The 26,027-nt window shown below is 39.7% G+C and overlaps 1 protein-coding gene and 1 long non-coding RNA gene across 2 annotated transcripts in view; both read left to right on the top strand.

The window, feature by feature from the left end:
• The window catches only part of FAM155A (family with sequence similarity 155 member A), a 1,105,155-nt gene that overhangs the window by 604,073 nt on the left and 475,055 nt on the right, over positions 1–26,027 (top strand). The gene's annotated exons all lie outside the window — the stretch shown is intronic.
• Positions 18,645–26,027, top strand: part of LOC109303229 — a 13,901-nt gene continuing 6,518 nt past the window's right edge. Inside the window, exons 1-2 of the long non-coding RNA XR_002099028.1 lie at positions 18,645–18,658; positions 24,394–24,395. This is a non-coding gene — a long non-coding RNA (uncharacterized LOC109303229). The remainder of the gene's footprint in view (positions 18,659–24,393; positions 24,396–26,027) is intronic.

The following is a 26,027-nucleotide window of genomic DNA, read 5'->3' as shown; positions in this document are numbered from 1 at the left end:
TCCTAATGAAATGAAGATAATATTTATGTCTGTTAATACTAAAATAATCATGGTGAAAGAGAGGCTGCAAATTAAGTACACACGATATTTGAGTAGAGCCTCTTGACTCTAGCATTCTTTTTCTGCATTTGTTTTGCTATCTTTGCTAATTACCCATATACCTACATATTAAAAGAAGAGCTCTCTTTTTAGATAGCTCTCTTTCACCTCGACAGTTGGCTCAGTGTGCTGTAACAGCAAGACAATTTCATCTTCTTACATTTTCAGTGGTGAATGAAGATGCCAGGCTAGATTGGAGAATCATTAATGACCATATCTTACTTTTCTCCCATAGATACTGAATCTATTGATCCTTCTGTATAAGTTGTGTGTGGGGTGGGGAGGGGGCCCTGCAGAATCAGGAACTATGCATGATGAACTTGCTATGCAACAGTACCTAGAACATCGAGTAATTATGAAGGTGAGTAATTTTACTTTGGATCCATCGGCTAATCTTTCCTTGTGTGAGGCTATGGAAGAGCAGTTGTAGTAGCACTAGCACAGCTTGTTCTACTGGCACTCTGTTTACAAGAGAGGGGGGAGAATTCTGGCACCTCAGACCTATGTAGCACAGTATCCATTAGTTAGGACTCTTAAATTGGATCCATATACATTGGAAATATGTTAATGGATAATGTGAATACTAAGGAGAATAGAGTATAGTAGCTTCTATTTTTTGAAAACAAATCTTTTCAAAGGGACACTATAGTGGTCACTATTTTGCACATTAAAATAATGTAAGTGCTTTGTTATTTCATCTTCATTGTGGTGTGCACAAATTATTTGGAAAAAAATCTTAATCATAATTTAAATGGAGCACATGAATTAAAACAGTTTGTATTTCCTTTACACTAGAAATTATATTTTAGTGATTCACAATAATAGAAAGAGAAATACTGTTTTAAAGTGTCTAATCAAAGTATGAGTCTTTTGATAAAATTTATATTTGATTTGAAATATGCCTGAAAGTTTTGATTTTTCACACTTCATTACAGACAGTTTTTACAAACAGTTTTGGTCATTTTGAATAATGTGTCCCAAATAGAAATTTAATTATGATGCAGTAAGAGCCATTGTGCTTAGAATTTCAATAAAACATTTTAAACAAGTGTTCACGTTAACTATGATATAAAATATATTGCATTTATTTCATGGGCATTAAACTTTAGCATATATGTCTAAAATGATCACTTGAGTCTTAAAAAGCCACTAAATATGAATTGTGGTACAATTTGTCTTCCATACTCTTAGTAGTATCACATTTTTAAGTAGTCTAATTAAAATCAATTAGCCTACTTGAGAATAAGGCCTTGTTCCCTGGGCATGTCTACACATGCATTAATGTGCTTTAGTTAATGTGCATTAAATCTAGTACCTCTGTTGTGAGGGCACTTTGACACATGCTTGGGGAAAGCAGCACTTTAATTAGAGCAGCTCTGAGAGCCACTCTAATTAAAGTGCTATCACATCTTGTGTATCAGTGTCCCCCACTTAAAAATGGAGGTGGGGGTGCTTGAATGGAGGTGGGGGTGTTTTGGTTGTGCATCTGGTGTAGTTTCCTATATGGTTGACCTTATGGTCAGTGGCATTTGCAATGGGATGTATATATCAAATGCCATAATGGATATATTAAATAAATTGATATGAATGGGATATAATATTACTGTATTCCTTATAACATAGATGCTATGCCAGTTGGCACACTATAAATGAGTAAAATAAATCCTTTTCCATGACTCTTTTCTTACAATTATGAATTATAATACAGTAAAAATCAGAATGTACCTATTATTTTTTCCTCTGTTGAGATTTCATCCCTGAATAAGCAGTGTAATTATGAGAACTGGAATTACAAGGCCCTGACATATACTGAAAGGCACAACTTGATGGGCATCAGCAGGCAACATATCAAACTGGGTGCATCTACACATACAATCGATTAATTCTGTAAAGGCTTTTTGCACAGGAAAATACTGCATAGTGAGCCTTTCCTGGGAGCATGTCTACATATGCTCCCTCTTGGAAGCAGGACAGTTCTCAGCCATCTCTTGGGAGCTGGGAGGTGAGCAGCACCATGATGGGGTGGGGCAGATAGCTCCCCTATCATAGCACTACCTGGTTTCCAGCTCCTGGGGAGCTGAGTAATGGCAGGAACAGGGGAGTTCCCCATCCCTTGTGGCCCCCTAGTGTAGGGGCTGACTGGTAGCAAACTTGCTCCCGGCCAGCATCTACACATGCACTATTATGCAGTATCTACTGTGCAGTTAGTTTACTACCTGTATTATGGGTAATAAGTAACTGCACAGTAGACTAATTTAGTGCACTGTAAATGTGTGCATGTGTGGATGGTGATGATTTACTGCTTGGAAATTAGTCTTGTGTGCTGTATAGCATCTCATGTTGACTCACCCACTGATACCTTATGACAAAGGAGCTTCTTTTTCTTCAGGGCAACCATATCACTGAGAAGACACATTAATTTGCTAGAAAAACCTTAGAGTATACATTATTCCTCTGTTCCTGTGGATTCCCCATCCTCACCCAATGTCAAATTCTAGCATAAGCATTAATCTCAAGTGAGCATTTTGGCTCAATGGCTGTCAGACAAATACTGTGACTGTAGATTGAAAGCTAAGAGAAAACATGGAAACATAAAGGAAAGATAGAGAGAGGGGTTTCAGGTAGAAATGCAGCTCCCCGCTGTAACTGAGGAAGCATACAACAATCCTTTGGAACAAACAGTCCACTGTTGGTTCCAGCAGGGGGGAGAATCTAGCTGCTGACTGCCAGCCTGCAGATGGTTGCCCCTAGCAGTGGCCCCTGCTAGGCTGCAGAGTTTTCAGAATGGGAGTGTGGGAAGGGAGCAGAAGGAACTCATTGTAGGGTTCCCCAGTGAGCTATAGAGGGAAGGGTGGGTGAATTGGACCCCTCCCCGACACACACACACACACACACACACACACACACACACACACACACACACAGACTGAACTCCCTCTCCTCCCTTTCCCCACTCCCATTCTGAAAACAGTAACAGGTTGGTAGGCAGGGCAGACAGAAGTTACAGAAGATGTTCAGTTTTGAAACATCTTCATCTGGCCCCTCATGCGATTAGGGGTCAGATTTTCACCTGATCAGCCATTTTTTAAGCTGTTTGCAGCCATATGCATGTGCTTTGGCATGACCATAAGCTTTCTGGGGCCAGACTGGGCAAAAATTGTCACTTCTCTCTGCACTCAAAGAGTACCTGGAATGATAACATAGGGATGATTCCTTCACATTTAAGTTGACAGGTAGGGCTCAACAATCTTTCATACACATGGAATTTGGCAGTTTTTGATCAAACTAGATAGGCAAGTTGGAGCCCATATTTCAGTATCTGAAAACTCCCTGCTGCAGAAGTTTTTCATTTAAAAAATGGCCCCAGCTGTTTTTTTTAATTTGTTGGGGAGCATCCAGACGAGCGTGCACGTGTCTCTTGCCCTGTCTCAAACCCCTTTGAGATGAGGCAAAAGGCATGTGTGGGAATGAAAAAATGTTCCCCACACTGCAAGGTTGCAGTGTGGGGAGAAAATTAGACCCCTGTATATCCAGGGGTCTAAAAAAGACAGAGTTTAAAAAAGCAGGGCAGAGCATGGTTCTGGATCATGCTGTGAGGCAACCGGAGGCTGGGTCCTCCACAGAGCATCTCTGTGGTTGGCCCCTCACCCTGATGCTGAAGTACACGGCTTGCCAGGCACTGTGCTTCAGCAGCAGGGCTTCAGTACCTGTAAGTAAGGACTACGGGGGGACCCCCACTGGCCCCTCCCAATCCCCCAGGCCCCCCCAGCACTGCCCTGCCAGGCCCCATCCCCCACCTGCCCCTCAAGTTCTCCAATCCCTGCTCTGCTCTCCCCCTGTTGAGGGGCCATATCCCCTGTTGGGGGGCCGTAGCCCTTTTGTGGGGTCTGTAACCCCTGTGTGGGGGCCGTAGCCCCTGTGGGAGGGCAGCAAAATATATATTCATGTATTCATGAATTCGTGAAACATGTATTTAGAATTCACTTTATTATTATGATGGAGTCACTGGTAGGCTTCCACATTGCTTTAACACTGTAGATATATCAATAAAACATTGCCCAACTGATTGCTGTCTCTGCCTCACTCTCTCTCTCTCTCTCTCTCTCTCTCTCTAGTGGTCTTTTGTTTTAATTGTAGAGGAACATGGATTTTGGGGTATTTTACAGAGTGACTTTGGGATTTTTTTATCAGGGATTTTTCAGTTTTCAAAAAGGGAACACCAGAATTCCTGCTAGGGAGGCCAGTGGCAGGACCCTGCCTGCTCAGAGCTGGCACCTTGGACCCAGATGAAGGTGGCTGACATCCTGGCCAAATGGGGCCAGGGGACATGGTTTGACAGTTCAAAGCAGGCCACCACACTTGTAACATCTTTCGGGTGATAGCTGCCCAGATGGCTGGGCAGGGGGCACACATGGCAGTAGTGCTGCACAGAAGCCAACTCCACAGCCACAGCCCACTGGCAGCTGGCCCTGCGGGGCAGATGCCTCTACTAGCTGTGCAGTCCCCATCTGGGTCTGCAAGTGTGCAGCAGGTCACAGCCAGACAACAGCCCCCACTGCCAGACTGCTGCAGTGGGTAGAGGGTGCAGGGAAGTCTCAGGGCTGCTTCAGCATTCCAGCTGGCACAAGGGGTAGTGCCCACAGGTGCCAACTGGCTGGCGCCTAGAAGCTCCTGCGAGTGAGTATCTCTGAGCTACTTGACAGGGCAGCTATTTGTACTGATGGGGTCAGGGCAGCTTTTTATACTACTGGGGATAGCACAGGTGCTGGCCCCGGGCTCTAGCTCCCTGTGGCTGCAGATCCAGGAGGAGCCAGGAAGGGTTATTTTACCTGAAGTGGCACAATTTACTCCACAACAAAGTGCATGTCCAAGCATGTGCACTGAGGCAAAAACCCCGGCTCAAATTTGCACCCCTTCTATCTGAGCTGCTGCAAGCGCATGTGCTTGCATGTGTGGACATGCCCTTGAACTCTAGTCTGTGCGTGAATTAGTGTCCTGTTCCCAAAACACTCCTGCAAGAACCTTTGCCAAAAGTCATTAATCTGATAGCAGTCACAAGAGGCAAGGGGAGCAGAGGTCAATATGGTCTGCCACTTTGGGAAACTTTCAAGAAGAAGGACTCACAGGAATTAAAACAAAAGGAAGATAGAGGATGAAGAATGATTACATATTGTATATCCTGGAACCCTCTTCAAAATGTATTTAAAATGTTATGATGAAAATATGTTGTCTTTTCTGAAAGCTCTTTTGCTGGGTCAGGTAATTTTTTACCTATATCAAAATTTGAAAATAGAAGTCTAAACCTTTAGTACTCTGAAGTTAAAATGCTGATAGTAACCTTGTTGTGTGTATGTGCATATGGCATATCAAAGACCAAGCCCATCCATCAGTGGTATCCATGCTTTTTTTGTACCAGTTTAGAATCTGGTTCTGTATAATTTCCTCAGCTATTAGGTCACTTTCACCAAGGTTATCTGGAATAGGTTGTACCTATCTGAAAGGAGAGAGACCTAAAATAACCCATACAGATATCTAGACCAATAAACATGTTATTAGCAAATACATAACCTGACTTAATCAAATCTTCTAAAAAAATGCCATGGGGAAAAGATAAGAAGTAATAGTCAGAATTTCTGGGACATAGCCATTGAAGTATGTGAATGGGGACCACACTGTGGAAAGGGAGCCTCCATCCTTTCCTTTCTGTGCTATTTTCTGGGTTTCTCTTTGTCCCTGTTGCCATGGTTCTGTACGTACTTGGTAACCTTCCTCCCACTATATTCTCCACTGCTCAAGGAAGCAACGGAAGGGAGTAAATATTATAAGCAATATTCTAAACTCTAAACTTAGTGAAAATCACAATCTGTTGCAGCAACATGGATCATTGAATCACTTACTGCTTTGTTTTATATTATTCCAAAGCCTTTTGAGAAAGGCTTGAACAAGAGCTAGGTACTTGGAAGACGTTAGCTTGTAAAATTGAGTAATTATTGTTTTATCCACACATGAAAAGACTGATAGCCAGATATTCATAGGAGCTTAACACTCAGCAACTTCCAGGGTTTTACATAAAATGGCCAGCTTTTCAAAACTTCACTTGTCTGAGCTCTCTGGAAACTGCTCACTTTATTTAAATGTCTACTAGGGAATGGAGATGTTTAAGAAAAAAATAAAAGAAATAAAAAATAAAATAAATCTAGCCCTCAAATATATTTGTACAACAAAGATATATATTTTATCATTAGTTTATAAAAGAAATAGCAAAGACACAGGAACAGATTTTTTTTAAACTTAGCAAATCAAAAACTTGCCCTTGAGATGAAAATAAAGGATCAGGAAAAATGAATCTGAGATTTTTTCAGAAAGTAATGAACAAGAAAAAACAGGATTAGGAGAAAAGCTCTTTGAAAACAACTAAATAAACCAAACCTGAAGTTTCTAGGGCAAGCTGGTTTTTAGAGATGATGATTCAAAAAAGAAGCTAGAAGACTTTTCAACATATAAGAATCTTTTCATTTCTCAGTTCCCCTTTTCTTAATGTATTATTCAATTAACATCATTTTTATCCTAAAATATTCTTCACTGCCAAAAGGTGAAATGAGATATTAATTAATATGAAAGAGAAAGGTTCTGTTTTGTATAAGGAAGATAGGTTTAAAAATAACAGCTCTAATGGTTCAAAGTGATTAATGATTTACCATTTATTTAGAGAAAATAGAAAAATGCCAACAGATTTTTAAAACCACAAAATAAAGCAAAGGTATGGGCTGATCTGGGCTGTTAAAACATTTTGATTAATTTAATATTATTTAATTCTTGTGCTGGTATACCTAAAATACTACAACTATAAGAAGAGTCTACTCTTGTCCACCAGGGAACTAGTCCCATTGCTGGGAAGAAGACTTGGAAAAGCCAGCTGGCAGCTAGACTTGTATACATTAGCCAAAAAGTAATATATCTTGAGTGCAAATAGAGACATTAATACTGTTGATACATGGCTTGAAGTTGCGGCCAAAACAGTCTTGGCCATCTGAAATTGCACAGAGATAGAGCTTATGAATATGTAAAGTATAGCTAAGTGGGCATTTATGGATTTTGGCTATGATTAAAATCAAATTGAAATAGTTGTTGAAGTCACTTTCTCATTAATGACTCAAGCGCCAATTCTGCAGGTCATACCTATTCAGCAAAGCACTTGAGACATTTCTTAATACCTCATGCTTTGCTGAAATAGAGCTGGAGTATATGTTAAAGGCATTCCCACAGACATGCACAGAATCCTTGTGTCTCTTGATATTCCTGTTGACCTGGGTTTACCTTTGATAAAATCCTGCACTTTGAGAATACTCATAAGGCTATACCTTAGAGCAGTGATTGTCAACCAGGGTGCTGCAGCCTTGAGATCCTTTCAAAGATGCTACAGGTGCCAAGCAATGTTCACACTGTTAGGTGTGCACACAGTTCACATGATAAACCTAAAGATTTCAAATAGACATCTGTAGTGTTAGAAGCGTTCTGACCTACTGTCTGAGGTTTTGTAATAGAAATATTGCTCTATTATTTTTATGTAGTCGAAAAATGAGTGAAAAAGGATTTTCTGGGGGTTTCCTTCCATCTCTTGTTGGGTGCTTCAGATCTAAAAGTTGAGAACCACTGCCTTAGAACATCAGTTTTGATTGTTTTTTTCTGTTTAAATTGCATTAGTATAATGATATCATTTTGATTCTCATGCTGTTAACAGAAAGACAAAGAATCAAAAGAAGCACATTTTGCAAGAACAGATTCCACTGGTGAAGTTATTGCCTCAGGAACAGAATATGCTTAGTAGCCCAAAAATGTTATTCAGGCTAGCAATGTGGTAGGCATGTTTGCAAATAAAAATAGTTGTGGCCGCATGTAACTGCACAACTTTTCCTCCTCTCTGTTTTCATGGTTTATAACACTGAGACCCCCTTTACATGTGCAGGTAAATGTGCAATTGGATCTAATGCATGATCCAAATAATTGTGCCTTTTGCTATGCCACACATCCATGGCAGGAGGTGTGATAGGGGGATTGTGCATTAGATCCCATTGTGCCTTATTGCTGGTGCAGAGGGAGCAAGCTCACATGGCTGGGACCTCCTCAGTCATCTCTCAGTTCCAGGGGTTTCATGCACTGCCAAGGCAGGGAGATCACAGTCATACCTCATGGCTGCTGGGACTCAGCTATGTCCTGGACCAGGAAGTACACTGCAGGGACTCAGCCTCCACAGCTGTGGAGCTGGGTGGTGTTTCTGGGACCTAGAGTCAACATCGGTTGGGGACGAGAGTTCCTTCTGTTGCAGGACTCCCAGATCTAGCTGGGCATGGTGCACCTCCGCAACAGGGAGCTCCATCAGTTTCAAGTCAGAGCGGAGACACTGCTACATGTGCAAATTACAGGTCAATAACAACCAGCTATAAAGTTAGTACATTTTTTTTGAGGTCTAATTTTATAGTTGGTCTGAGCTTTTTATCATGTGGTAGCTACTTTGCACATGTAGCTGTTCTCAAGGTAATTGCATAATTAACAAGTTAATTGTGATATACCTGTAATGTGTAGAGGTGGCCTGAGATACTTTTAAATGACAGTATTGAAAGTGCATTGAAGCCAGCTAAAACAAAGTTTAAATATGTGTCATATGCCTTTTACCTCATGATTAGACCACTTTGGATTTTGATCATCACAAGACATAGCATGCATAAACAAGTATATTTCCCTTTTAAATTCTCAAGAGACACTCTAATTAAAGGCTCTCCACTCCCTGCATGTGTAAAAATGCCCTGTTTTTTCTTATTACAAAACAAGTCTATCGCTATGAGGACAAAGGTAGTTTAAAACTGGTTCTGGGTCCTCCATAAAATCATATTGCCTACCACCAAAACTTAGGTTCTCAAAAGAAGACCTATAAAAATGACATCTGCAAGTATGTTCCATGGGTGTCATCAGGGTGGGTGAAAAGAATGTGATAAACTCAGGATAAGTTTGTTATATTTTCCAGGGTTGAATTTTTGTACAAGGCACTGTAGTTACAATGAAACAGAAACAATATGGCTCTGGGTAGATGCAAGCTAGTTAATAATGCTGAGGCCTGATGAAAATTGGTGCAACTTCCACCAACTGCCAACTTGATATTCTGAGAGAAAATTAATAAGAAGAGGCTCTTTTGGAATTCAGGTTGTTGAAGTGGAATTTGCACTCCAGTGGGGCTGTTCATGTGCACATGTTTAAGTGCTTTGATGGACCAAGCCACAAAGGTTTGCACATTGCAAGATGCCCATTAACTGCGAAGCACCAAAAGAGAGTATTTCGTGAAACCCCAGTCTTGCAATTCACTGGGTGCTACCTGATGAAACAAGCCATTTGTCTAAATGGTCAAACAGAGGTTATAATTATTCTCTTTTAGTCATAGAATATAATACAAGCATTGTAAGGGTGTACAGAAGGATGAAAACCCTGCAAAAATGAGGGCTGACTGAAAAAGGGTTTTTTTTTTATTTGCTTTTGTCATCTGTCTTTTGAAAGGACCAATGGGTCTTCTGATTTAATGCTGCATGGTTACCATGCAGTTATATCTATTGATCATTTCTAATAGTTTGCAAAACAAATGAGCTTACAAAAATAGAGACCCATTTTGTTTTATGTTATTACTCATGATTTAAGCTATTTCTGTTTCTTCCCACACAGAAAGAGGTGTTTGGAAGAGAGTATGTATTCCAGTAAGGATCTGCTCTAAATTCCTGACTCTAAAGAATGTTCTTACCATTAATGATGAGGTAAAATATGAATGAAATGGTTTAATGCCAGAATAATGACTTTTCTAACATATGGAAGGCCTCCTTAATTATCTACAAGAGTAGACTATGTTCTAAAATTAAATTAATGATTTCACTTCTGACGTTATGCAATTTTTTTCAAAACATATTTTCTGGCATAAATTTTCAATATCAAAATTATTCATGACCACCCATTTATAAGGAATATGGGAACGAAAGCAGTCTCTGTCAGAATACTAACATTTACCAACAACTATACATGAGGTCTCAATTTCCCTGTGTATTTACAACAAGGAAAGAAAACTGACATCAAGGTTTGACAGTGCCAACTGTGAATAAAAACTAATTAATTATGATAATTAATAATTGATTATATGTAGGAATTTGTTATCCATATTGGCCAAAATTTATCACAACTGGCAGAGGGAAAAGTCACAGGTTCTTTTGTATGTTGCTATAGTTTTTCAGATGCAAAAGTCTTGGCAGGCTTTTCTGCCAAGGACTTGCTCTAGATGGTACACAGAAGTGTCAGAAGTCAAGAAACATTTATTTTATAGGCAAAGTGAGAGAAAAAAAAGTCCCACTAACATGGGGTAACTTATTAAACCTTGCTGCTCTTTCACTTGCATTTTCTTCCCTTTCGTTCTCTCACATATTTTATATCCATTGATACAGTGATCCTACAAACACTTCAGCATGTGTATGACTTCACTTATGAAAGGCTGTAATGTCAATAGACTTTAATGTCTATGACTAAATACTGAATTATTTGCAGGATCAAGAGTAAGTTATTTGGGGGCAAAGCTCTTTTCCTCTCATGTGTCTTAATTATGCAACTACATACACGCACGCACACACACAACCAATAATTGAGTTACCTGCCTAGAGATCTACGTTCTAAATTCATTTGATTATACTTTCTTCCTTGTGAATTCACAAATTCATTCCCACACCTTTTTGCTTGTTTCTTTAATGAGGTATGTGGAGCCCTCTGCTGGTGTCTGGCTACAAAGGAGAATGTACAGGGTGGTTTTTTTTGGTGTCAAATAGTACCTTGTTAGCTTGAGGTTATACCATGCATGTAGTTTCTTGACTGCTCACAGTACTGCAGTTTCTTCTTCTTCTGGTTATATAAAGAGTTTCCATGGAGCAACAGAACACAGACCCTAAAACTGATTGCTGTCATAAGAAGGGGTCTGTTGGTTTACATTTGAAAGCACTGGGAAGTGGTTTATTTCATTTCTGTAACCACCAGGGATTCCTTGAGCTTCCTGATTCTTCTGGAGCCTTTGATTTGATTGAAGCTACAGTCCTTTCTCTCTAAAAAAGAAAAAAGGAAAGAATATGTGAGAGGTTGGTATAAAGGAATTGCTCCAGAAAAGTGACAGTATGGGGAGAGGGGGAAAAAAAAGAAGAAAAGTGGTTACCTTTCTAGAAGGCTGAAAATAAGAATCTGAGCCCAGTTAAATAAGTAGAGAAGAGAAATATGATTATGCAGCATCAGAACTGCAGTAGCCTCTGCAGAATAGAGAATAACAGAAGCAGCACAAGCAGCCAGTCTTTCCTCTTTGAAATCACCAAAGGGAGTTTCTCTGATGCAGGCATAAAGATCTTTCTCTATTTAGTCTTTGGCAGGTGAATAATTAATTACAGTGCATTGGCAAAGCTATTGGGGGGGCATAAATCTTGCATTTCATTTTTGTTTATTAAAAAGAGATGCCTGGTCTGTGGGTAATTAATTTAATATTCTTGTTATTAAAACTATCTAATTAAGAAATCCATTAGAAGTCTTTAATGTTAATTTAACAAGGTATAAGTCCTAATGGATTGTTATTGGAATTTGGTAAAATGAATGCTACCAGCTTTTATGGATTTTCTCAGCAGATGCTTCTACTCTCTACATGTATTCATATCAAGCTGATGGAAGTAAGCGTGTGCTTCTCAATTGATTTATGTTGTACGAAGTCTGGAGATCAATACAATTTGTTATTTCTACATGCAAGATAATTGTTTATGATGTCAGCGGTTTGAAAGTTGTAAGATTCTCAGGTTATTCAATCAAAACAGTAATTCTGAGTCTAAAGATCTTGTGCTGGTGCATTTCCCTTCAGAGCCATAGGGAATTCAGAGTGACATTTCTAAAGTCAGTGAAAACATTAGTATTAAAGACAGCTATTCTAGGAAATGGTGACAGGTGGAAATTGTTCAAAGTCCTGCCCATTAATTAACTTTATAAGCTTAATTTTGTTGAATTCCCTTCCTTTCTACTGCAAACTCTCAATATAGAAATGTTTTTTTTCTTTGCTTCTTTGTTTTGCTCATACCACCTTATGAGAGACACTGAAGCAAAAGCCTGCACAGCCAATAATTATACTGTCAATAGTTGTTCTATTTGTTTTTATCTATAAGGGGGGAATCATAACCATGCACTTTGAAAAAAAGAACCTAAGCACTAGTCCAGCTAACTGGTGTATGTAATAATTTGGGGCTAGATGGTGGCTGTTCTGCAAAAGCCTGTATAAAAATTATTATAGAGCTGACAAAGCCCTGTGGGGAGCACTGGGAGGCATTCTGCATCACAGAGGTGAAACACTTCTTTAGCATCCAGGATGTCTGCATGCATTGCAGATTCTTTGCTGAGAGTCATATTTTACCTGAAAGTTGGTCCAGCCATTGCTGTAACCCTAGCTCTTTCCCATATCCTTTGGATTCCTTACAAACCTTCCATTCCCAGGAACTGGTAAGAAGAAAGAAAGAAGGAGTTCTGAGAGATCATTGCTTCTCATACATCGCCACAGAATAGAGAAAAAACATAAAGCAAGACTGTCAAACATACAGCCTGTGGGCTGGATCCAACCCATGGAACTGTGCCATTCAGCCCACTGGTAGACCACAGGTTACCAAAAGTTGGGGGTCCTGGCTCACCTCAGAATTCAGGGTCCCTAAACCCTGAAGGGCATGGCTGGCAGCAGGCCTCTGGACCCATACCACTGCCTGAATGCAATCCTTCATCACAGGCAAGGTTTTTTGAATAGATATGATATCTTTTATTAGGTCAACTGAGTAGTTGGAAAAAGGGTCTTAGCAAGCTTTTGGGTGACATCACCCTTTGCCAGGCATGGGGAGTTTCTGCTGTTCTGAGACGCCAAAGAACAGCAGAAACTCCCCATGCCTGACGAAGGGTGATTGCACCCAAAAGCTTGCTAAGAACTTTTTTTCCAACTACTCCGTTGGTCTAATAAAAGATATCTCATCTACTCAAGGAACCTTGCCTGCCTATGTCCTTCGACCAACACGGCTACAACCAAAAACCCAGCGTCCTACATCACTGCATGCCCCTACACCTGCACTGCTGCATGTCCTTGGAAATGTGCTACACCTGGCCCAAAACCCAGGCTGCCACCTGAATGTGGCTCCATGGTGTTGTCCAAATGGGGCCCTACTCCAGTTGCTGCTGAGCCTGAGGATCCAGCCTGGGAGGAGACCTGCAGTCCACATCCGGCCCAGAGCTCAGGGCCCAGAGTGATTTTGATACACTGACATAGAGTAACTGGGCCTTGCTTGAGGCCTGTTTTGTTTTTTCTCTCCTAGCTTCTGTATCTCACCTGAAGTAACTGCACAGTAGGTAGCTTACATTATAGATGTTGCACAGTTACTATTGCGTATAAGTAGTTGAAAATATTGTAAGGCAAGTTAGCAGATGAAAGGAGGTATATGCATTCCTTTAATAACCAGCTGCATTTAGAAAAAAACTAAAACAAGACCTTTGTCTTGAAAAAACAAACACACAAAGTGCCTGCATTTACTTTTCTCATGGAGGTCTGCAATTTTGTCAAGTTAATGGGCTCGACCAATGTTGCGCCATCCAAAAATTGGTCAGAACAGGTTTTCCTAGTAGTAAAAGTATATTTTTCCATTGCTTCTTTAAGTTGAGAATGACCAAGACACGTACGTTTTTCAAGCATTAAAAAGGACCTTTTAGTTAAGAATTAAGCATGAAAATTATCAGCACATGTTCCTTCCCCAGTATTTTTTGTTTTTGAAACTACATCCCATTCTCCTTAACACACTTGTCGTTTTGTTAGCTTCCCTAAAGTAGGGCAAAAAGATGCTCTGCTATCTTAAAAGAAAGTGTCAACATCTCACTCAGGCTTACATTCTCTCTGTTCTCCAGGAGAGTATTGTGTTTCTCCACAGAAAATCCTACTATCATCTAATGCTAGTGAATGTCTATGTGCTGGGGAGAAAGAGCCCCATCCTATAACCATCCTCTTTCGCACTTTCCCCCTTCTAACATCTACCTGATATACTACTTTGCTGGCATCTGTGATGTCTATGTGAATGCTCTGCATTACTGCTGCCTCTCCATTAAAGGTCATATCTTCATTTAAATTTCTTGAAGAACCTAGCAAATTCCCGTTGCAATAGCGAGTAGGAAATACTACCCCTGCTGAGGGGTTTCCTCTACTGCTCCTGCTGAGGGGTTTCCTGAGGGGCTCCATCTGGTACACAATCTCTAAAGCAGCAAATTCCTTGATCACAAAGGCCTTCTTATTTTTCCACACATAAGTAATAGGAAGACAAAAGGCTTTGGACTAATACTGACCAACCTAAAATGTGATCATTTCAAAAGTTTGACAAGTATTGTTTAGGTTACACTCCCTTTTGGAGAAGCTATATGTGAGGAAGGAGTCCAAGAAAAAAAATAGATAAAAGAGTAAAAAAAAAACCCCCAACAATTACAGAGATTTGTGGTGGCCAGGGAAAGAGGAGACAAGGCAGAGATAAAGTAGAAAAATGACTGAGTATAATATTATATATATATATATATATATATATATATATATATGATGGGAGGAGGGAGAAGCAAAAAACAAAACACAGAAACTGTGATACAGCTCAGTAGGTACTGTGAAATGATGGTACTTTACCTTTTATCCTTTAAACAAAAAATATCTTCACTTTGGGCTGGGGACAAATATATTTAGATCTCTTGCATCCTTTGTGACAAAAAATGCCCACAAAATGCATGTGCTTCTGAGGGCCCCTCTACATGTGTAGGACCTAATGCATGATCCACATAATTGTGCCACCTGCCATATCACAGGATCATATGGCAGGAGGCACAATTGTGGGATTGCACATTAGATCCCATCACGCCTTATTGCCAGTGCAGGGGCAACTTGGGACACATTTTCCCCACTGACCCTGCTGCGAGCTCTGCAGGTCGTGTCAGATGTGAAATTCAGTCAAGGGGAGAAGGGAGAACCCTGCTGCTGCTGTAAGCCTCATGAGGCTAACCCATTGCAAGCCCTACAGCTGAGGGGGCTCAAGAAGGGAGGCAGCAATCTCCCTGCTGCAAGCCCCGCAGCTGACAACGCTGCCACCACAGGGAGCTTTGTCAGCTGCGGGGCTGCCGGCACATTGTACACTCCTGTGACTGGGAGCCCTTCAGTTGATGGGGCTCCCAGCCATAAGGGAGCACTTGGCCACATGTTCGGTTAATGGTGCAATTAAAACAAGCTACAAAGTTATTCCATATTTTCTGTTGACTAACTTTGTAGCTTATTGTTTTATTTATCATGTCATTAATTGGTTGAACATGTCTCTGGGTCACAACTTAAGGTGTGATTACCGGGTTAACCATGCCTTAAGTGTAATTTGTAGAGGGGCCCTAGATTATAGAAAAAATATCTGAAAACTGAAGATTTTATGATCCAAAAATAGTTTTGAAAATTTTGTAAAATCTCTATTTGTAGCAGAAGTGATATGTGTTTTTTTTTTATCTACATCTACTTTTTCACCATTGGGAACACTACTAAAAGTTCTGATTTAAAACATAAAAGTGGCAGTATTGGTTTCTAATGCCGAAAGCTTTTCTGAAACTAGGCAATGCTTTCTTTCTCAGTTCCAAGACACAGCCTGGAATGGAAGTAGTAAAGTCACCAGTGAAGCAAGGGGTCCAAGTCCAAAGCTTGTGAGCACAGCAGAACTACTGCAGAAATAGTTATTTCCTGGATTACAGCCTGTAATTTAAAGAAGTCTCATTTATTATAAATCCATTTACATTCTGCAGTAGACATCCAAATAAAAATCCCTTTAGGTTAAAAAAATAAAGAGGAAAATACAGCATAGGGTATTTTATTAATTTAATGATAACATAGTGGATTATCACGACAATACGAAAGGGATTGCAATACTATGGTGATATGAGTCTTTTACATTCCCAAATTAATTATTTTCCTAATACAGATTCATTGTTTATGTAGGATATGTGCTCAAACTACTTGCATACTCCTCTGCTATTTTGCTAGATCTTTGCTTGAAGTCAAGAAGTGTTAGAATAACCCAGCATTGGGAAGTTGAGGGACTCAGCCTAATTAACATTTTTCGTTTTTATTTCTTCAAAATCAGCAAAAACATTTTTACTACTTGTTTGACATGCAATTCATATTTTTGTGAGAGAGACTTATTCAGTATAAATATTAAAAAGTATGTTTTTGAGACTATACAAAAATCTGCAGAAGATTCTGAATCTTAAGAAATGTCATATGTTCTGTATCCAGAGGTTCTGCCTAAATCTTAATGTCTGATGTTAGTACAAATGATTAAATTAGGGCTTTTAATGGGACAGGGTGGTTGTATCAGATGTTTTAACTTAGATGCTCTGATCAATTGGTGTTGGCTAGTCTTTAGAACACTAAGAAAATTTATGATATAGTCTTGAAGTTCACCAGCTCTGTGACCTTGTACCTTTTATGTTTCACTTAACATTTTCTGCTTAGCATTTCAAAGAATTCTTTGGATGAAACGTTTCTTATTTTCTCTTGGCCTCTCTTGAAGCAATGCCTCCTAGATAGTGCAATGATTTTGCTTTACGACTTGGACTTAGATAAAATCTTATTGAATACATTTTCACACACTGAATAACAGTGATATGCAAAACAGCTAGGCAATGAAATAGTGGCTAAATGATACTCCTGTGGAAGATAACAAACTTTCCAACTTTGTAATAAAAATAAACATTGGTGGATGTTTCTGTCAACTGTTCACTATGGTAGATATTAAATAATTTTCAGGCGTATTTCAAGATTCAAAATTAAATTGTAAGCAGTTTCCACATTTCTGCAACAGTTTACCATGACAGTATTCTGCGTGTAGCTTATTTTGTCTCATACACAAAGAGAATATTATTCTCATCCCAAACCTTTTACAGAACCAAGGATAGTTCTACTTGGCTTGCGGAACAATGACTCAGAAACAGTCCAGATGCTTAGCACTGATTGCAAGGGGGTTATCTTTGTCATACTTGTTCCTTACACATTTGCTGACTTGTTTATTTAAACTGAGTAGCAATGGCAATTCAGTAGCTACAATTCAGGGAGTTCTTCAAATGGTATGTAATAAGAGATTTATTGTGCTTGTCATACTGTTCAAAGTTCTCTTTTTAGCTTTTCAGAGATACTTTGTTCTAGGAACTATATAGGACATCCCCGTTTGTATATTAAACAAAAAATGGACTCATTCAACCATTTCTAAAAGTGTTCATTAGAGTTATTCACCAGTTTTTGTACAGTATTGAACTGATTACCAAATGGAAACAGTGGTAAAAGTTGCACAGCTTATAATGATCCTCTGTATCTACTCAGCCCTTTTTGCATCTACCTAATGAGCCAAATTTGTAATCCCTACTTAGACAAATCCCCTATTAAAGTCCCTTTGGAACCTATCAACACTGCTGTTGACCTAAGAAAAAGGATCAGGATTGAGCAAATAATCAGCTTTAGGTCCAGAGACTATGTTGCTCCTTTCTCATGTCACACTTGCACTGAGTGACAGGATCAGAAGTCTTGCTGTCACCCATGACAATAGGAAGGGTTGCCTTATGGCTATAGTACTGGCATGGGATTCAAGTGTTGTGGGTTCACTTCCCTGCTCCACCAAGAACTTTGTATAGTTATTTGCGTAAGTCAATTATACTCCCCTTAGTTTCCCATCTAGGGAATAGTATTCTTATATACTAGAGCAGTGGTTCCCAGCCTGGTTAGACTCAAGGCACCCCTTAGAAATACTAGCTGTTAGCTTTCACTCATTCCTTGACTACAGAAAATGATTAGCGCAATTCTTCTGTTGCAAAGGAGTCTGACAGATTATAACAGGTCAGAATTTTTTTGACACTATGGATTCCTATTTGATATCTCTGGGTGTTCATTGTGAATCACATGTAGATATTTGCACTCCTGCTAATATTGCACAGCACATGGTTCCACCGTTAAAAGGATCTCTCAGGACTATGATTGAGAATTAATGTATTGGAGGTACCATAAGAATAAATGCATTAAAATGGGGCTTTTAGATACTATGGTCCATATATATACTTTAAACAGATGATAAAGCATGCCAATTTGATACCATCATCGTCTCTAATTTTATTATCAATCCATAAGGATAGAACATTGCTGGCAATGGCAATGATAAAAAGAGCTTTCTATCTACCTGTAGTGTTCATTCACCTATTTTAACTCTTTAATATATATTCTATTATCTTTTCATTATATTTCATATAATATAGGGAGTTATATTCATATGTAAAATAAGTATAATTAATTGTTCTAGGACAGCCAAAAGTCATATCTCTGAAATTCTATATCTAGTTGTATCACAAATCATTTGTTTTTGCACTGAAAATAGAACTAGTTCCAATATAGTAATTAACTCTTCATTTACCACAGACTTGCCACCTGAGCAATATGTAATCTAATGTATGCAGATTTTTTTCCAGTTAAGAAATGAAAATAAGGTATTGATTTAACTGGTCCAAAGCATGTCAAATATAAAAAAGACCAAGATAAAACAAGTCTCATAAACATGTGGGATTGAAACACTCACTTCCACTGACTTCAGTATTTCATGCATGATACCTTAAAAGCAGTTACATTAAAAATCCCTCTTAACACAGTGAAATAAATTAAAACCTACAGCTATTTTTCCCTGACCAACCAGGAAAGGTATGTAATGTATAAAATGAGTGCAAATTATTTCTAAAGCCTTTTGCCTTACAACATTATTTGAAAAAAAATATTTTTAACATGCTACTTTCTAAAGATATCACATCTTTATCACCCTTTACCTCTGGGTCAAACAAAACTAGAGACTGATGCTACAGGATAAAGGGAAGGTTCTTTCATGGATTGAGAACTGGTTAAAAGATAGGAAGTAAAGGATAGGGTTAAATGGTCACATTTCAGGATGGAGGGATGTTACAAGTGCAGTCTTCCAGGGATCTGTGCTGGGCCCTATTTTGTTCAACATTTCAATGACCTGGAAATGGGGGTGAACAGTGTAGTTCGTGAATGACACCAAATTATTCCAGGTAGTTAAATCCTAAAATTATGGAGAGGAGCTGCAGAAAGATCTCACCTAGCTAAGAGAGTGGGCAAAAATCAGATGAACTTCAATGTGGACTAATGCAACTAATGCACTGGGGAAAAATAAACTCAACTATACATACAAAATGCTGTATTCTGAACTATTAGGACTCAGAAAAGGGACCTTGGAATCATTGTAGAGAGAGTTCTCTTAAAACAAAAGCTCAGTGTTCAACAGCAACCAAAAAACCCAATGAAATGTTGGGTATCATTAAGAAGGGGATTGAAACAAAATGGAGAACATCATTATGCTACTATATAAATCTGTAGTGTGCCCACATATTGAATACAGTTACAGTTTTTGCCCCACATCTCAAAAAGGATGTAGAAGAATTTAGAAAATGTACAGAGAAGGATAACCAAAATGATCACCCAGCCTCCCCAAGTCCCATGCCCCACCGTCCAGGCTGGGCAGCTTGTCCTAGCCCCAGCCCCAGCTCCAATCCCTTCCTTGCTGTGGGGGTGTTGATCTGCCCCCACCTCCTCTTCCCTCCCTGCTCTGCCCACCACAACAGAGGAAGCTGGAGGCAGCTCTCTCCAACATACTTGAGGACAGCTGTTTCCCTGCAAGCCCAGCTTCGAAACACCAACATTTTCTGAAACTTCTACCAAAACATTTCTGAAAAGTTTTGGATGCCTCGTTTTGTTTCAGAGATGTTTCTGAGCCTTCCATTTCGATTCAGATTCAGTGTTTTGGGTGCCAAAATGGCCCAAAACACCTCTGAAATGAAACGACTGCCAAAATGTTGCACAGCCCTACTTGCAACCAACATATGGGTTGCAACCCACTGGTTGAGAAATGCTGTTCTAAAGACACCTGGTTCAATGCTCTGCCTCTATAGCATCTACTCTAGCTACTGTTTGAGACAGGATACTGAATTAGATGGACCAACCAGCATGGCACTTAAGTTTTTATTGTAAAAAATATTGCATATTACTATTTAAACAAAATCTTATTAAATGAGCAATATTTTGTACTGATACTAAGATTCAGTTTGAGACTTTAAGGTAATAGATTTTCCTAAACTCAATTTTCAGGATTTCAAAAATTATTCCATTCTACATTTGGAATGAAACTGAAACCCTTTAAAGTGTTTTTCATTAAAAATATATTTTTTAAAAGCTGTGATATGTTACTCAAAATAGTCCACAGCAACCTCATCTTGCCAGCATGAAATGCATTACGATAAGTCAGGGAGCTAACTAAGGTACCTCCCTCTGTGCTGTACTGACTAAACAGTATCCTTTTCTAAAGTTAAACACCTAAGCTAAGCCAGCTGTTCCTCATGAAAAACCAGAATGAGGACATAGGGATGACACTGCACTATCCCTTGCATTTGATTCCTTCATGACCAAACTATTCTCTGAGGATGCAGCAACCCATGTTCTAACACTGCCCCTCCATAATTTGGAACAGTGACTTGAACCCCAGTCTTACACTTCCTTAGTAAGTGGCTTTATGGGATTCATAGTTTCACAGTTTCATAGTTAATAGGGTCAGAAGGGACCTGAGCAGATCATCGAGTCCAACCCCCTGCCGTGGCAGGAAAGAGTACTGGGGTCAAACGATCCCAGCAAGGTGTTCGTTTAGCCTCCTCTTAAAGACCCCCAGGGTAGGAGCCAGCACCACTTCTCTTAGAAGTTGGTTCCAGATCCTAGCCGCCCTGACAGTGAAGTAGCGCCCCCTGATGTCTAGTCCAAATTTACCCTCTGCCAGCTTCTGACCATTATTTCTAGTCACTCCTGGTAGTGCTCGGGGGAACAGGGACTCCCCCAATGCCTGCTGGTCCCTTCTGACTAGTTTGTAACAGGCCACTAGATCCCCCCTCAGCCTTCTCTTGTAGAGGCTGAACAGGTTCAGGTCCCTTAGCCTCTCCTCGTAGGGCCTGCCCTGCTGCCCCCTGATCATGCGAGTGGCCCTCCTCTGGACCCTCTCCATGTTGTCCACATTCCTCTTGAAGTGCGGCGCCCAGAACTGGATGCAGTACTCCAACTGCGGCCTGACTAGTGTCGCATAGATGGGGAGGATCATTCTGGGGTGGGCACCACTGCATGTCTTCCATATTAAATATTTACAGGGAAGTCACTGTGTAGACTGAGGTTCCAGACCTACTCATATAAATATCAGAGGTATTAGATATAAATAGGTAGAAAGATCCATAATTAAGATGGAAATGCTCTGAGAATGACTGCCAAATTGGAGCCAATTATGGACATGTGCAGGAAATGTGCAATTTGTTAAATTAATCCATACTTGGGTGCTTAGAAACTCAGGTTTTTCAAGATTTAGGCAGCATTGTAGATGGCCAGCATCAAAATTGAGGAACCAAGAAGATTCCTCAATCAGAAATTTAGCTGCTTAGGGAATTAGGTTTCTCCAGGGTTAGCCAGCTGAGGGTTTTTTTGGTATGGCACCTTAATAGTGGACTTATATATTTTTGTCCCTCTGTGAGTTAAATCTTGAGTCCAGAGTGAATCAAATAATTTTGGCTGAAGAGTACAAAACATATGTGAGGTATTCTTTTAAAATAGTTTTTTTTAAATAATTGGAAATATCCAGGTTAGTGTAAAAATCTGATAATCTATAATGCACAATGTCATTATTGGAATGCTGAAGTAGTTCATATTTTACCAACAAATTACATATTTTACCAATAAACACAGAGATTGGTGGATGAACTTAGAATAGTATTGCCTAATTTCTTCTAACATTTTAGAACATTTTCTATTTATATCTGTTATCAATATAACTTCAAAACCAATTACAGAGGAGGATTAGATTTTGCCAAACTGTTTCTTTTTGACCCTACTAATCAAGCAGAAGAGGTCACAAAGAAGACAGCTGAAACCATAGAAGAATGTGTTCTCACATTTGACACCTGAATGCCAAGTTTCAGGCTAAAGCAAATTTTCACAGCTGGGACATTCTTGAAAAACTGGGTTTATAATGGAAATGCTGACAGACCTTTAAGTACAACAGTGCTTTCAGGTACCTATAATTACTGTATAAAAGCATAAAAGAATTAGACTTTCAGAATAGAGCAGGTGTATAAAAATTCAAAATCCCTTTTCTTCCATAGTATTCCTAGTTTTCTTGTTCAAAAATCTCAGCTATAATCTAAAGGATAACAAATAAAACAAAAGTTATGATTGCTATATGGGTTAATAGAAGAACTTCAGAGGAAGATACAGACAGTTTTGTGTTACTTATACAAATTATTCCAGTCTTATTTTTAGGTGGTTCTCAAGAAGTGTCAGGAACCTCAGATTCTAGATCAATGCTGGTCCTGAGTAGATTGGGTTACACTTCTTCCCAGTTTATCCTGTTATTTACTAGACAGTCTCAGTTTTCCAAGCTGCTATGTGTTTCTGTTGGAAGAAGTTTCTTAAGGATTTTCTGTGATACGTTAGCTCTTTATTTTTCCAGTATGTTCTAGAGTTTACATTGTAAATATGATACATTTTGTATATCAGTAATAATTCTTTTTTTAACTTGGGCCCTTGCCACACATTACGCTTAAGATGTGATTAACCACGTAACTTAAACAAACCGAAAGAAGCAAACTAATACAAAAATAAAATCGAAACAAACAACACCAAAAAATGAACAACCAAGCAACCAATAAATAACTGTCATAATAGTAAAATGAAACTGGGACTGATCTGACATAGATAGCTAGTAAATACTGCAAAAATGTGTGGGCATATGGTTCAGAGAGTCCATTCGTTGTGCTCATAGGGAAGGTCCAAACTTTGAGATGTGAGAGATGCATTGACATGTTTTTACAGGTTTCTTGGTTAGCAATTAGAAATTGCTTGCTTGTCTAACAAATGACAAATTTTAAAGACATGCAGATGCTCATCTTTGTCTCCTCTTCAGTTTTGTGCAAGAATAGATGTCAGCTGGATTGGCTTTATGGCACAATCTGTGGGCATATAGGTACCAACAATGAATTAATAATTCCTTTCTCTGAACATTGCTTACTGCTAACTTTTCAGAACCAAACATGGCTGAAATTTAAGGATGAGGCACAGAAAAAAAAAAACATTTAGAATGTGAGTCCTAGTATCACAATTAAGTAAAATATTTTCCCAAGGAACCATAAAGAAATCCTTCGGGATTTTAAAAATCAGCTAAATCTCCCTTTGGGTACTAGAAGATCCGCTTCCTCTTTTCCTGGAGACAACTTCAGTCCTTTCCAAACCATTTTGTTCCAACCATTTCCAATTGTGTTTTATCTAGCAGGGGCCATATCTACATAAGTTGCTAACTGCGCAGTCATTACTGTACAGTAGGGGCGTGCAAAGTGAGCAGTAGTCAATTTGGATTCGGATTCAGCCCAATTCAGGGGACAGAGATTCAATTTGCTGATTTGAATCACTGTCCTGATTCAATTTGGCCACATCTGAATCTGAAGATTCGATTCTGATTCAGATAATCAGTGATTTGGCCATAGACACAGCTTTATATATTTTTTCTATGTACCTCGAGGTACCAGGTACGGCTTGTGAATGCAGTGATGGGGCAAATGGAGCATCCCATGGGTTAGGATGGAGCAGACCCTGCTCCCCCACATGCTCTGGCTCAGCGATCAGCTGCGGGAGGACCCCGGGTGCCCCCTCGGACCCAGGAGGCACCAGTTGCTGAGCGAAGGGGGCAGAGGTGTCACATCTCAGTTTCTGCCACACAACACTACTGAGAAATAGTCTCAGGCTACTGCACATTCAGCATCTCATGTAGATGTGACTAAGCTTTGGCTATGCTCATGTTTTCCAGTGGCTTCCCTTCTACTGTGTATCAGCTGTAACCTCTGCTTTTGTCTTCAGTATCTTCCATAACTCATCTCATGCTAGATACTGTAAATAGACTGTAAATACTAAGATTAGAGAATATGTCTTTATCTACTCCGGGGAGTATTATAGCTTTGAGAGCTACATAAATAATAATGCATAATAGTTATAGGAACAGAATTGCCATCTGAAGAAGTGCAGCCTTCGTCCTATTTCTATAATGGAGGCAGAGGGGATAATGGGATCTCTCCCAAACTTGGCTGCAAGCTTCATTTTAGTTGTTTGCTTGGTGAAACAGAAGTTTTCACTAAAACTCTTAGGCCTTTGCCTAGCCAGTGTTGTAACTTGTGTATTAGTACATGTCAACACCGCACATTTTCCACTCTGGATAGCAGTACCAGTGAGTTAAGTCCTGCAACAGAAGCAATGCAGCTACATTCATGCAGTGCTGTGAGTAATAAGTACTTCTGAGAGACAGCGCTAATTAGTTGCCTGCATGTTAATTAGCCTACCCCAGTGCTACTTGAATGTAACTTCCAACACAGACTAGCATAACAAATATGCACCTCTTCTCAACAGACTAAATTAGTCTCCTCTACTTTCCCTTCCATTTATAAGAAAATATGTCAGTCATTCAACCCTCAGACATGTATGTGTTTTGCTTATTAGAAAATAACTGTAGTGTGCATCATTTTAGGATCATTAATGGATCAAGTTAGTGCAACCACTTGAGTTATTAAGATATTGCAAAATAGTTTTCAGTAATGGATATAAAAATAATCAATAGTTTTGAAGTAGGAATAAACTATAGTTCCAAACACTTGGCTAATGACATAAACATATTAAGTCTTGTTAGAATATGTTAACCGTTTTTCCCATATTTAAGTGGCACACCCTCTTCTCAGATTACTTAATATTTTCCATTTAGGGCCTTGTTGCCCTTATGACATTCTGAAGGCACTTAGAACATAAGCAACTGCACATTAAAGGGGGAAAACTCATGCCAAGTATTCTTTGGGTGTATCAAAGTTACACCACTTTGGTGAGGAGTATCTCTGGGTCATGCTACCCAGCTCATGTTACGGTAACAACAGTCTGCTCCATGGAGATAAAATAAGAAATTTGCATCACAGGATGCATCACTCCTAGCCCTCCCACTCTTGTTAGGTGAACAAACTTTCCACCCTGCCAAAGTCTACTTACTGCCCAGGAGTTAGTACTGGCCCCAAGTCAACATCCCCACCCACCCCAAGCACCCACTGGTATCCTCACAGTTTGCCACTGTTGCTCAGTTGCTCCCATGTGAACAGCCATCACCTACCTTTGTGAATGAACCAAGCCAAAGAATGTGCCCTGGGATTTGTCAGATGGGCCTCAAACTGGACTCAAGGTGAGATGTTGAACGTGATCATGATCTGGGGCAAGGAGAGAAGCATTGCCACCACTGCCAGTGGCACAGGGGAACAAAAGGCAACTGAAAAAACAAGGCAGACGACAATTGTATCTCGGTTCAGATGCTGGCTCGGGAGCATCAGTAAAACTGGCTGTAGATCGACACTAAAATCAAGTGCCTGAATTCCCAGTATATTTAGGATAAAGAAGCCAACAAGGTCTCAGGCACAGCGGGGACCTACCATGAGAAACTGTCCCTGATCCACAAGAGGACCACACTGTTGATCCCTGCAACACCATGAACTACACATTCATGAGCCTGGTGTGGCACAATGGGGACAATGAGGATTAAGGAGGAATACACATCCTCGTCCATTGGCAAGGAGCCAGGGGAGGGGCACTCTGAAGTGCTTTGGGTTAGAGTGAAAGGCTGTCGAGGCGAAAGAGACTTAACGGTGGGAGTCTACTACAGACCTCCCAACCAGGGTCAGGAGCTTGACCAGGATTTCTTGGGTCAGCT

This window comes from Gavialis gangeticus, unplaced genomic scaffold, assembly GCF_001723915.1.
Source record: "Gavialis gangeticus isolate Ggan-Ray unplaced genomic scaffold, GavGan_comp1, whole genome shotgun sequence".
NCBI lineage: Eukaryota > Metazoa > Chordata > Crocodylia > Gavialidae > Gavialis > Gavialis gangeticus.
The sequence above is the reverse complement of the archived record's forward strand: the minus strand, read 5'-3'. Positions and strand labels throughout refer to the sequence as shown.